The sequence below is a fragment of the Tachypleus tridentatus genome, chromosome 7 (assembly GCF_004210375.1).
Source record: "Tachypleus tridentatus isolate NWPU-2018 chromosome 7, ASM421037v1, whole genome shotgun sequence".
Lineage (NCBI taxonomy): Eukaryota > Metazoa > Arthropoda > Merostomata > Xiphosura > Limulidae > Tachypleus > Tachypleus tridentatus.
Genome location: NC_134831.1, coordinates 157,443,641 through 157,456,141, shown reverse-complemented (window position 1 = coordinate 157,456,141; position 12,501 = coordinate 157,443,641).

The window sequence follows — 12,501 nt, the reverse complement described above, 5'->3', positions numbered from 1 at the left end:
AATGGTGAAATATTAAGTAAATAAAGAATTTTCTCAATATATAAGCTGTTTTTCTTTATTAAACATATCCTTGTATTATAATTTAATATCTTATACATAGGTGCATCATAACTCTTTATCTGTTATATAAATGCTTCGTTTATGTATGTTGTGGGTGTATTATTATTATTAAACACTTGTATGTTTAAGTAAACTTGCGCACACAGAGCTCAGTTTACGTAACACATTAATAACATATATTTTCAATTGTTTTTCAACTCGTACAAACATTGCTATAAAAGAATTTAAACTATACTTTCGTAAACGTATAATCTGCTGTAATTAAAACGTGTTTTGCAAAGAAAATTTGTAGCAAATCCTGGTTCTTCAAGTTTTGATGAGAACTATATACAAGAAACGTCAGCTCCTTTCAAAATAAGATCTAAATAATAACAAGGTCACATAGTTTTGGATATGCGCTTTAACGTGTTTATCAGTTTCTTTCAGATCTCAAAATACTTTGACAAGAAGTGTTTCTCCAACTTCAACCCACAATCAACAAAGAAGGAGATTATTAATGAATAATATAAATCATCAAAATTTAGTTTACACATTTGACCAGCGTTTACCTGGTCTTTAAATATTAATTTTGTCGTTAGGTAAAATGTTCTTTAACATTAAACCTTGGCTTCTTTTATGTTTGTACTTGTATGTAAACCTTGTTTTGTTAAGATACATTTCATACCTGAGGTAAAGAAACCAATGTTATGTCGTAACACATCAATTGATTATGCTTGAGAATTGTTGTTTGTCAAGTTAAACTTATATTAGTATAATTTGCTTCAATACAAAACTGGTTGATTAGATCTAGTTTATCCTGAAAGTAGATGTAATATCTATACAAAACTAACTTCATTATTTCAACTTGGTAAAAATAATCTGAAAAGATGTTATAATCGGTTCTTCTTCCTCAGAAAAAGAACTCTTCTTAAGACTAAAAAGTAAAGTTTCTAGTTTCAACTCGGAATCGTGGAAGTAAGTAAAAATAACGAAAATATTTGTGTAACTTTAAGATTGACATGGTATTCTTTCAGGGATATTCAAAATTAAAATTGACGAAACTGAGTAAATTAAAAAATAAATTTCAGATGTTTCATTATTTTTTATTATTTTTTACTCTTAAAGGACATTTCTTACTATAAAAAAAAAATGTTCCCCTCTGGGACAACGGTAAGTCTTAAGATTTACAACGCTAAAATCAGGGATCCGAATTCCCTCGATGGACATAGCAGATAGCGCAATATGTCTTTCCTATACGAAACGATACACACACACACCTCTATCAAAATACTAATATTAATGTGAAACTAATTTAAAAGATAAAAATTGAAGTACTATCCAACAATAAATATTTTTAAAAACTGTTAAAGTCGTAACAGTAAAATCGTTTACAAAAGAAAATGAACGCATAAGAACAAATAAAACCGTTATCTCAAACGATTAAACGCTTGCTACTATAACCTTCATCAATGTAACAGGAGAAACAAAAAAGTATAACGGAAAATAAAATAAAGGTACGTGCAACTGACAGCAAACCCTCTCTAGCTAACATAAACAAACGTATATACAATAAAGTAAACATATATACCACATATCAAAGAAATAAAACATTTTATTTCTGCGATAAAAATTCACTTCCTGCCAAATAATTCGACATCAAAATTGAAACATTTTCCTATAAAACACTCAAGAAGGATTTGTGTAATGTATAGGTTAATGTATATATATTTATTTACATACATATATTGCTGTATACGTATAACGCTATTAGACTTGAATATTTCAATAGAATTGAAATGTCTTCCAATTCTTGTCTCGGTAGTAACGGGAGTATCATCCAGACGCCATCAAACTCAGTATATTATTTTTTAGTTAAAAAATAAAAAAATCGCTACACTAAGTCTTACCGGAGAATATACGGTTCTCTAATAATAAAAAAAATTATAAAGGAATAAACTGTATCTTATTAAACTGCATCTGTAACGATTAATAAACCGTAATGTAAAAATTAGGAAATTGTAGATAATAAAAATATATCTGTGCAAAAACACAAATCCTGTAATCTATTATTCCAAAAATCTATAATTTAGTGATAAACACATTTTACTTTTTCTGACTCCTCTTATTTGAAGAGAAATCAAGCATGTCGTGAAAAGACACCCACTAGTTTTTATATAGGTGAGGTATAACATAGTATTAAACTATGTTTGCAAACGTACCATTGGGAATTAATGTTATATTGATCTTTTGTTTATTTGTAATAAAGCACAAAACTACACAAAGAGTGGTCTGCCTTCTACGGGTATCAAAACCCGGTTTTCAACAGTGTAGGTCCATAGACATACCGCTGTGTCACTGGGAAGAGCATATTTAAGTAAAACAAGAAAATGTTTAGTATAAAAATAAAGTAATAATAACATCTCTCATCGTTAAAGTGATATAGATTTATTTCAGAACACATGGGTTGTGCTTATACACAAATATTTATAATACAAAAACGATCATATGTTGTTGGAAGTGATTGGTTTTGAACAAGGTTTTAACTCAGTCATAATTCACTCGCAAATTTATATGATACATAAAACAATATATCAATGTATCAATATATGATACATTGATTCCGTTTATCAAACCAAAAAAATATTGTGTGTACAGGATTAAAGACGTTGTGAGGTATCATTTTGTCTACTGTGATTAATTAAATGAAACAATCAACATTTCTGTCAGCATATTTTTTCCAATGATAAAATAAGTAGAATTTCATTCCGAAGGGCCTAGTGCTGACAGACTTTTTGGTCTAATCTGATCACGCATTACGTTAATGTGCTGCAATAAAACTATGGAAGAAGCTGGAAAAAGCGTTCTAGGAAATAGGAGGAAAAATAATAAGAAGAGAAATTTTACCAGATCTAGTATAAAATAGCAGAAACAAAATACATGAAGATACGCTTCTGGACAATAAATTGTTATATTTCGAAAATAAGCAGCCACAAATACATAGAGAGAGATAAATAAAGGAAAAACAAAGGAAGGATCAAGAAACATAGGGAGGTTTATTCATGAAGCAGAGAAAATGTATATTATTATGAAGAAGCTGAAGGGAGACTGTGGAACTAATTAACACACTTCTTTGCGAATTACAGAAGTTTAAACAAGTTCAAATCTTATCCACCTATAGAAACACCTTCTGTGTTTGTAAAACACATACAAAATGCCTAGTAAAAACATTCATCAATTAACACCATTATCCTTGTAAAACATGTGTTAGTGAAAGAAATAAAGCAACGCATGTAACATGAAGACCAATTAAAATCATAGTTCTATAAATAATGGAATAGCATATATAATTCGTAAATACCACTGGTGAAACATTAACATATTTGTTAACGTGATAATTTTGCTCAAAACTTTTAAGAAACATAATTCAATCTAGACACTGATGATGTAATCGCAAGTGGAAATACATTGAGACACTCTATCTTGAGTTCGTCATCCTATTCAACTATATACTTATAGAAACACTGTTTGCCGTAGCATCATAAACCTTCGTAACACAGTATGCAAAGAAATACTATCCCGCCTATATTGTCGTAGTATCACAATTCACCTTCAAGCCTCGTTGTCTTTCATTTAGAAATGAAAACTACAACAAATCAAACGATTTAAACAAATTTTTGTTTGTTTGAAGTTAAGCATAAAGCTACACTATGAGTTATTTGGGTACTGCCCACAATGCATATAAAAACCTGATTTCTAGCGTTGTAAGTCCACAACTTGTGTGACGGGTATTTAAACCCGCGTCCTTCGGACTAGGAGTCGAGTGTCTTAACCACCTGGTCGTGCCGAGCTTTTAAAACCAACCGCAATTTTTAAATCTGAAGATGACCGAAGAAAGTCTAAACGTTGTTGTGTACTTCATTTTAATTAAAGTTTCAAGACCCACACTAACAGTCTTGAGAATACATTTCTCGTCATCACAAACCTTTTATTATTAGAACAAACAAATAAACAATACAAATAGTAGTTTTACACCAATAGGATATATAATTAAATCTAGACATTGATGATAAATTAAGACATCCTAGAATATGCTCATCATTCTCCAATTATAACAACGTATACACACTACATGGCCAAAAGTATGTGGACACATCGACTATCACACCCATATATGCTTGGTAAATATCTCATTCCAATGATTTGGGCATTAATATAGAGTTGGTCCCCGCTTTGCTGCTATAACAGCCTCCACTCTTATGGGAAGGCGTTTCACTAAATTTTGGAGCATGGCTGCGGGAATTCGCTCCTATTCAGCCACAAGGGCATTAGTGAGGTCGAGCGAGAAGGCTTGGCTCTCAGTTGGCATTCCAGTTCATCATAAAAGGTGTTCGATGGGGTTGAGGTCAGAGCTTGGTGCAGGCTAGTCAAGTTCTTCCATACCAACTTCGGCAAATCTTGTCTTTATGGACCTAGCTTGTGCACGGGGGCATTGTCATGCTAAAACAAAAAAATCCTTCTTCAAACTTTTGCCACAAAGTTGAAAGCACAGACTTCTTTAGAATGTCATTGTACGCTGTAGCATTAAAACTTCCCTTCACTGGAACTAAAATACCTAGCTTAAGCCATGAAAAACAGCCCCCAACCATTATTTCTTCTCCACAAAACTTTACAGTTGGCACTATGAATTCAGGAAGGTATCGTTCTCTGGACATCCACCAAACCCAGATTCATCCGTCAGACTGCCAGCTAGTGAAACGTAATTCATCACTCCAGAGAACGCATTTTTGCTGCTCCAGAGTCCAATGGCGGTGTGCTTTATACCACTCCAGCCGACACTTGGGATTGTAGACCGTGATCTTAGGCTTGTGTCCGGCTGCTCGGCCATGAAAACTCATTTCATCAAGCTCCCGACGAACATTTCTTGTTCTGAAGTTGCTTCAAGAGACAGTTTGGAACTCGGTAGTGAGAGTTGCAACTCTGGAAAGACGATTTTTATGCACTACGTGCTTCAACACTCTGCGGTCACGTTCTGTGAGCTTGTGTGGCCTACCGCTTCGTGGCTGAGCTTTTGCTGCTCCTAGACGTTTCTATTTGACAATAACAGCACTTACAGTTGACCGGATAGCTCTAGCAGAGTAGAAATTTGACGAACTGACTTGTTGGAAAGGTGGCATTCTTTGACAGTGCCATGTTGAAAGTCACTGAGCTCTTCAGTACAACCCATTCTACTGCCAATGTTTGTCTATGGAAATTGTATGGCTGTATGCTTGATTTTATGCACCTGTTAGCAATGTGTGTGGCTGAAATAGCCGAACCCACTTATTAGAATAGGTGTCCACATACTTTTGGCCATGTAGTGCATATAGAAAGAGCATCTTTGCATAAGCGAAAAATATGAAGTTCAAAATAGATAAAAATAGTATATTGTTTTATTATAAAGTGAAACTGTAAACACAACGTTATAAAATTAGGTACAATTGTAAATTTTAAAACTCAGATTGTTACAGTAATGTTAAAGATATCTTGATATATATTGTACTAAAGAAACCTCTGATGCCACTTTGATTGTCATGGTATCTATTATATAACATCTATGTAACTCACACGTGTTTATATTATACAATAGTTATCTAAACCTGAAGTATCGGCATACTTTGTTTATTGTGTTACAATTGCAAAATTCCAAGTGGCAGAATATTATGTTAAAGTTAAGTAACCCTCGTACGGCATCATTTAATGATGAAATAACGACCCTGACGAGTCTGTGACATTACTTACACATATTGAAGATAAAGTATCAGAATATGGTTAAACACGTTTGTTTTATGCTGCTAAGAAGAGGCATTGTGAGGGTCAAGGTCCAGTGCTCAACACGACGGGGATAATCAGTTTAGTTATAGATTTCAAGTGCCTGATATGTTTTGTACAGTTTCTAATAAAAAGATATTGTGATCACTTTGGTTAGTGCACTTTATGTTTTGTTTTCAGTTATTTATTCTCTTTGACTAATATCAGGCTAGAACAAGTATATACCTCAGTTATTATTACTTTGAAATCTTTCTCAAGATTTTATAAACTAAGACTTTTTTATAAGTAGTGTATTAGTATATCTTGAACGTTTTATATGAAAATCAAAGAACATTAATTTGTGACTGACGATATGTTGAATTTTTAAATGAAAAGATAATCCGTATTATCATAAGAGTTAACTTTTATGTGAGGAAACATCTGTTTCGAAATATTAGAAAAATAATTACTTTATTTATAACTAAAGGTCCTTTTACGATTATAATTTTCAACGCTTTTGGGGTTATGTTTATTCGTGAAAAAATATTTTGATGCTTTGTAAAGCTAATAGCTGTAAATGATATAATGCACTTAAAGGGAAGCTTGAAATATATGAAAATGTAAATTATGGTTTTCTTTTCATTTTTTAAGAAACAAAGACATTACTTGTGTTAACACCTTAGACAAACACAAGGTTAAGGGCTTTCTAAAACTGCTGTCAGATTATATGTGTAAGTAACAAGTTTGAATAGCCCACAAAATGTGTATGTGTGTGATACTGGTCATTAAATGTTATAACGGATTTAATACTATACGTTTATTTTAATATCTATGTTTGTTTCAGTTTAACACATATTTATAAATGCATGTAACCAATATTGTTAAATGCATATTACGAAAGTCCCGACTATTCTATACATTTGTAGAAGATTCTCGAGCGTAAGAATAAAAAATTGTACACTACCTGTGTGTAAAATATCAGCATTGTTAACCTAGCTGAAATTTCTAGAAAACCTTCTCTTCAGCTTATAAAAGGTAACCAACGTAACACGCAGGGAGACAGTATAATATTGTTGGGTCCCTACAGCCAGTATACTATAAACCTCTGAAGCCCTATATCTCAGGACGGCTGGTATGGGTATTAACACTTTACTAATAAAGCAGGGAACAACGTTTTGACCTTCTTAGGTCATTTTCAGGTTAACTTTCTTTTTGTAAATCTTTGGTATATAAGTCATTATTTCTGATAAATATTATTGATAACCGTTATTATAAATTGTATTCTTGTTTTATATTAAGATATACAACTCATAACAGTTATTATAAATGGTATTCTTGTTTGTATATTAAGATATATTTCTGTTAAGAAAAAAATTGCGTTTATCAATCTTGTTGGCAAATATCATTATTTTGATACTTATCGACTTTCCAAATTATAATTTCCAGGATATTTTATCGTGATGGCAAATATATTGAAAATAATGGTAAAAGTATGTCTCTTGGTATATAATGATTTTTGAGAAACAAAATTTATCGAGCTTTTAGTCTATATGGAAAAAGTTTCAATAAGCAAGCTTTTGACAAAGATTTGTACACACATCTAAAGAGAGGTAAAAAATCGGTGGACTCATCAGATATCCCGATGTGGCTTTACTATAAGAAAAAACAAACAGAAGTAGGAATATAGTTTTCTAGCAATGAATAAACATAGGTGAATATATGGATCCTTTAATATTTAGTGATCAACTTAAAGCTAAACATAAGATTTAAATAAACGTTCTTTTCAGAATAATAAAGGTGTAAATAGTATGTTATATAAGTCAATTGTAGAATTAAAAATCATGCTATGATTAGTTAAATATGTAGAATATCATAAAAAAAACGTTATTGCTGTCTCATTCAATATTTACAAAAATCAAACATTAGATGCGATAAAATACTTTTTTTAGTAAGTTAAATGCTATAGTGAAATACCTGCCTTAAAAATACGTGTAATATATATATATATATACGAAAGATATAAATATAAGATGATACGAGTTGAAATCTATATGCTATGCTATGAGTTTATCTGCCTATAAAAAAGTCTTCTTTGTGAAACACACATATATAATTCTTCTTGCAAAATGAAACGTCTATCAAACCTTACTTAGCTATTCCCTCTAGTAAGGCCATCCACCTCAGAAAAAACAACAACATGTAATTAGAAACTATAGTTGATTATAATAAAATAGCGAGTTTATTTACTTATATCAGTATGTTAAATGTGAGAGTAACACTATTCAACTCTATAAAACGTTAAAAAGTATTTCCTGCAAGTTTAATATACAAAAGAAAACTTTAAAACTCATGAATTAGTGAAGTGTTTTTGCGCTATGAGACAGATAGTTGTAAAACATACGCCAGACAAATAAGGTAAAATACTATTGATTACTTCATGATTCTATAAACTATGCTAATATCTTCCATAATCAGTGATGACGAGAAACCCACTTGTTGAGAAATTTATATGCAAAAACGGCTCGTTTGGGCTGAGAAAACACTTTTACATAGAAGAGCGAACAACGTTTCGACCTTCTTCGGTCATCGTCAGGTTCACAAAGAAAGAGGTAACTGACCGGAAGCTGACCACATGTTTGAAAGGGGTTGTGTAACTGTGTGTCGAAATGTAGAGGGCGGTATTAGATGTTTGAATATATAATTTTATTTATTTTATTAATATAGGTATAAAGGCGTTCCTTTATATTGGTTTAATTTGGGTTTAAGTTGTTGTATAAGTAAGGCTTCTTGGTTATTTGTTTGCTGATGTCAGGAATATATGGTATACAGCAGTATATGGTTTCGTGGTTTTTTGATTCGTGAGCTGTATTTACTTTAGTTGACAAACACCACACCAACATTATTTATAAAATACAATGTGATAACTGCCACGACTTCTATATTGGAGAAACAAGTAGAAAAATGGAAACCAGATTCAAATAACATAAAAAGTCACCTTCACACGTTTTCGAACACTGCAAGTCAAATAAACACAACATAACCATAGAAAACACTCAAATACTAAATAAAGAAACAAACATAAACAAACGCAAAATTAAAGAAGCCTTACTTATACAACAACTTAAACCCAAAATAAACCAATATAAAGGAACGCCTTTATACCTATATTAATAAAATAAATAAAATTATATATTCAAACATCTAATACCGCCCTCTACATTTCGACACACAGTTACACAACCCCTTTCAAACATGTGGTCAGCTTCCGGTCAGTTACCTCTTTCTTTGTGAACCTGACGATGACCGAAGAAGGTCGAAACGTTGTTCGCTCTTCTATGTAAAAGTGTTTTCTCAGCCCAAACGAGCCGTTTTTGCATATAAATATCTTCCTTAGTAACATCATATACATATAGAACTCTAGTAACACTATCCTCCTGTACAAACACGTGAATATATAAACATGAGCTGAAATAAGCGGAGTTCTATATACAATGCTATGTAACATCATCCATCTTTGTAAAAAATACAACTAGCCTATAAAATCATCTGCCTATAAACTCTATGTAATAAAATTCACCTAGTAATACTAATAACTTTTTTATTAGACATACATAAGTGAAAATTATAAAGTATCACGTGTAAAATAAAATATTCTGACAAACGCAATACAAATCATAGTCATATGAGTACAGGTATAACATATTTAATCCATAAAGTCAACTTAGTAAAACAGTAAAATTGTATGTTAAATTGCTTTATGATATTTAAAAAATGCTATCATGGAGAATTAGTTCTATTCAGAATCTGCAAAAAAAAGTCCTGCAAATTATATATAGAAGTAACAACTATAATCACAACGTTAACTGTGATGTCAGAACTAACCTGCTCTGGCAACAGTAAAAATATCATGCATGTTAAATATAGAACCAAAGCTTTATAACTAACGATTACTGGAGTATTTTATACAAAAAGTGACCGATAATTCTAAAACACTACTTAAATATCGTAAAATACTTTTATAATCGACCATGTTACTAACTATTCTAACAGTCTTTTGTAGCATCTTTCACTTAGTGTAAGATTATCCGTTTATAGAAACACCGTTTGTAAGATGTATGTAAGAGAAAACTAAAAAGTTGACAAATGTAAAGTAGCAGATTAAATGTTTTATTTATAAGACAAACATTAAATACAAGGTTATGAAATGAGAATAATTTAATAATTTCAAGACTTTATTAGTATCAATATCATTTCACATTGATCAAAATCACAGCAACTCATGCCTAACAACACGCTTTCTTACAGCAGACAACGTCAGTCACTGGTGTCATGGCGGCAATAACTTTGCGTGTCATGATGAGCTAGCAACGTATTACTTACAACGCGTGCTCTCGTGCTACTTCATGAACTTCATTATGTCTATCACATTCCCATTGCTTTAGGTCAGTGGTTCCCAACCATTTTATGCCCCGCACCCCTAAAAAATTTTAATATGTTCTCGCACCCCTCACAGTAATTATTCATTTAAGAATAAAGGTGAAGGTAGCCAAAACAAATTTTTATAATTAGTTTTTAATGATATATAAACAAAAACGAAACATTTGGGAAAGAAAAAAATATTACAACAAACTAAAAGTTGCATAAACCCTACATGGTCTACATAAAAAAAAAAATTCATCCATGCATGAAATAAAATTTCTTTAAATTTGAAATGTTCAAATGTTCATAAGCCAATTTAAATTTAATGACTCTTTTGTTCCTGTTTTTCAAAGCGTAGAACTTTCTTGATGATAGCAATCCGCAAGTCTGCCTGTACACCCAAGCGATTTCTAGATTTTGTCTTGATTGACAAAAGGGCACTAAATTCAACCTCGCATAAGTATGTCGTCGCGAATGGGATGAGAACATTTAGTGCTTTTTCACAATGTCTTGGAAACATGTCCATTGCCGAACACCAATATTGTTCCAAAGTTTTGCTTTCAAACTGCATTTCAAAAACTCGATTTGTGCGCAGTTCAATAAGATCTTCCTTTAGTCCTTCATCATCCGACATATTATCCAAATTGAAGGAGTATGGATTCATAATCCATTCTTCAGAAGTTTCCAGTTCTCCTCCAAAATACCCATCAAATGACTTTGATAGTATTTCCAAATGATCTACAATTTCTTCACACACACATGGAATTAGGGACTCATCCTCACCCACCATTTCTTTGAGTGATGGAAAATTTGAAAGATTCCCTCTTTTAACTCGTCGACACCAAAGATGTAACTTTTCTTTGAAAGCATTTAACTTTTCGCAACATTTCAATATGTTTATGTTTTATCCCTTGAAGAGATACACTCAGATCATTCATACGAGTGAAAATATCACTCAAATAGACTAGCATTTGGTTGAATTCTTGTGATTCTATTTCTCCTGGCAGATCATAGTTACGTTCCTATAGAAAAGTTTTGACTTTTTCTCGCAGTTCAAAGAAGCGCGTTAAAGCTCTCCCACGTGACAGCCAGCGGACTTCTGTGTGGAAAAGCAAAACTGAATGCTAACTTCCAAAATCTTTACAAAGCGACTTGAAAAGGTAGTAGTTCAGAGCACGACCCTTAATCCAGTTGATTGTCTTCACAGAAGTGTCAAGGACTTTTTTCAACTTTGAAGGCAATGTTTTTTTGATGCTAAAGCATGTCGATGAAGAAAACAGTGAGTACCTTGCAAGTGTGGAATCTCTTGTTTCATTAGTGCAAAAAATCCTGATTTATTTCCTAGCATAGCAGGAGCACCGTCTGTACACATAGAACCAATAATTTGGATATCTAAATCATATTTCGTAAAGAAGTCCTTCACACACTGAAAGACATCTTTCTCTTTTGTGGTTGTTTTCAGATCTTCACAGAACAGGAAGTCTTCCATTATGGCACCATTATAGACATATCTCACTAGTGCGATGAGTTGACTGCAGTTTGCAACATCAGTTATTTCGTCCAATTGGAGAGACATTTTCAAGGGACTAGCTCTGATATCTGCGATAACTTGATCCAAAATGTCCAAACTCAAATCACCAATTCGGTTGTGAATGACATTATTTGATAACGGCACTAATTTAAGCTTGTTTGAGGCTTCTTTTCCCAGAACAATTGTTGCCATTTCTAATGCACACGGTTTTATTACCTATTCTGCAATTGTATGGGGCTTCTTTGATTTGGTTACTTTATACGCCACGTGGTATAAAGCCATCAACAGTGGTTTGTCAGCAGATATAAAACCTAATTTTGGAAGGGTTGCTCGAGAATCAAAGCGGCCTCTTCTACCTTTCAATGATTCAACATCATGGCCTGCAACAGCTGCTCCACCATGCCGGTTGTTGAAGTGATTCTGCAGCTTAGACGGTTTCAAATTTGTGTTTGAAAGGACAGCATCACAAAACATGCACTGGGGTTTTTGCAGATCCTCAGTTGTTCCGATGCAAGTGAAAACAAACTTCACATAATCATCATTCCATTTCCTTTTCTTTGACATAATGAAGTTTTTCTTGCACGAACACAGACTCAACAATGCTCTGACTAGCATCACGCATGGGCTTATATACTCTGCGAAACTTTCTAGAACAGTGGTTCATAACCTGGGGGTCATTTGAAGTTTCTCGGGAGATCACGGAAGATTTGGGAATTATTGGGAAA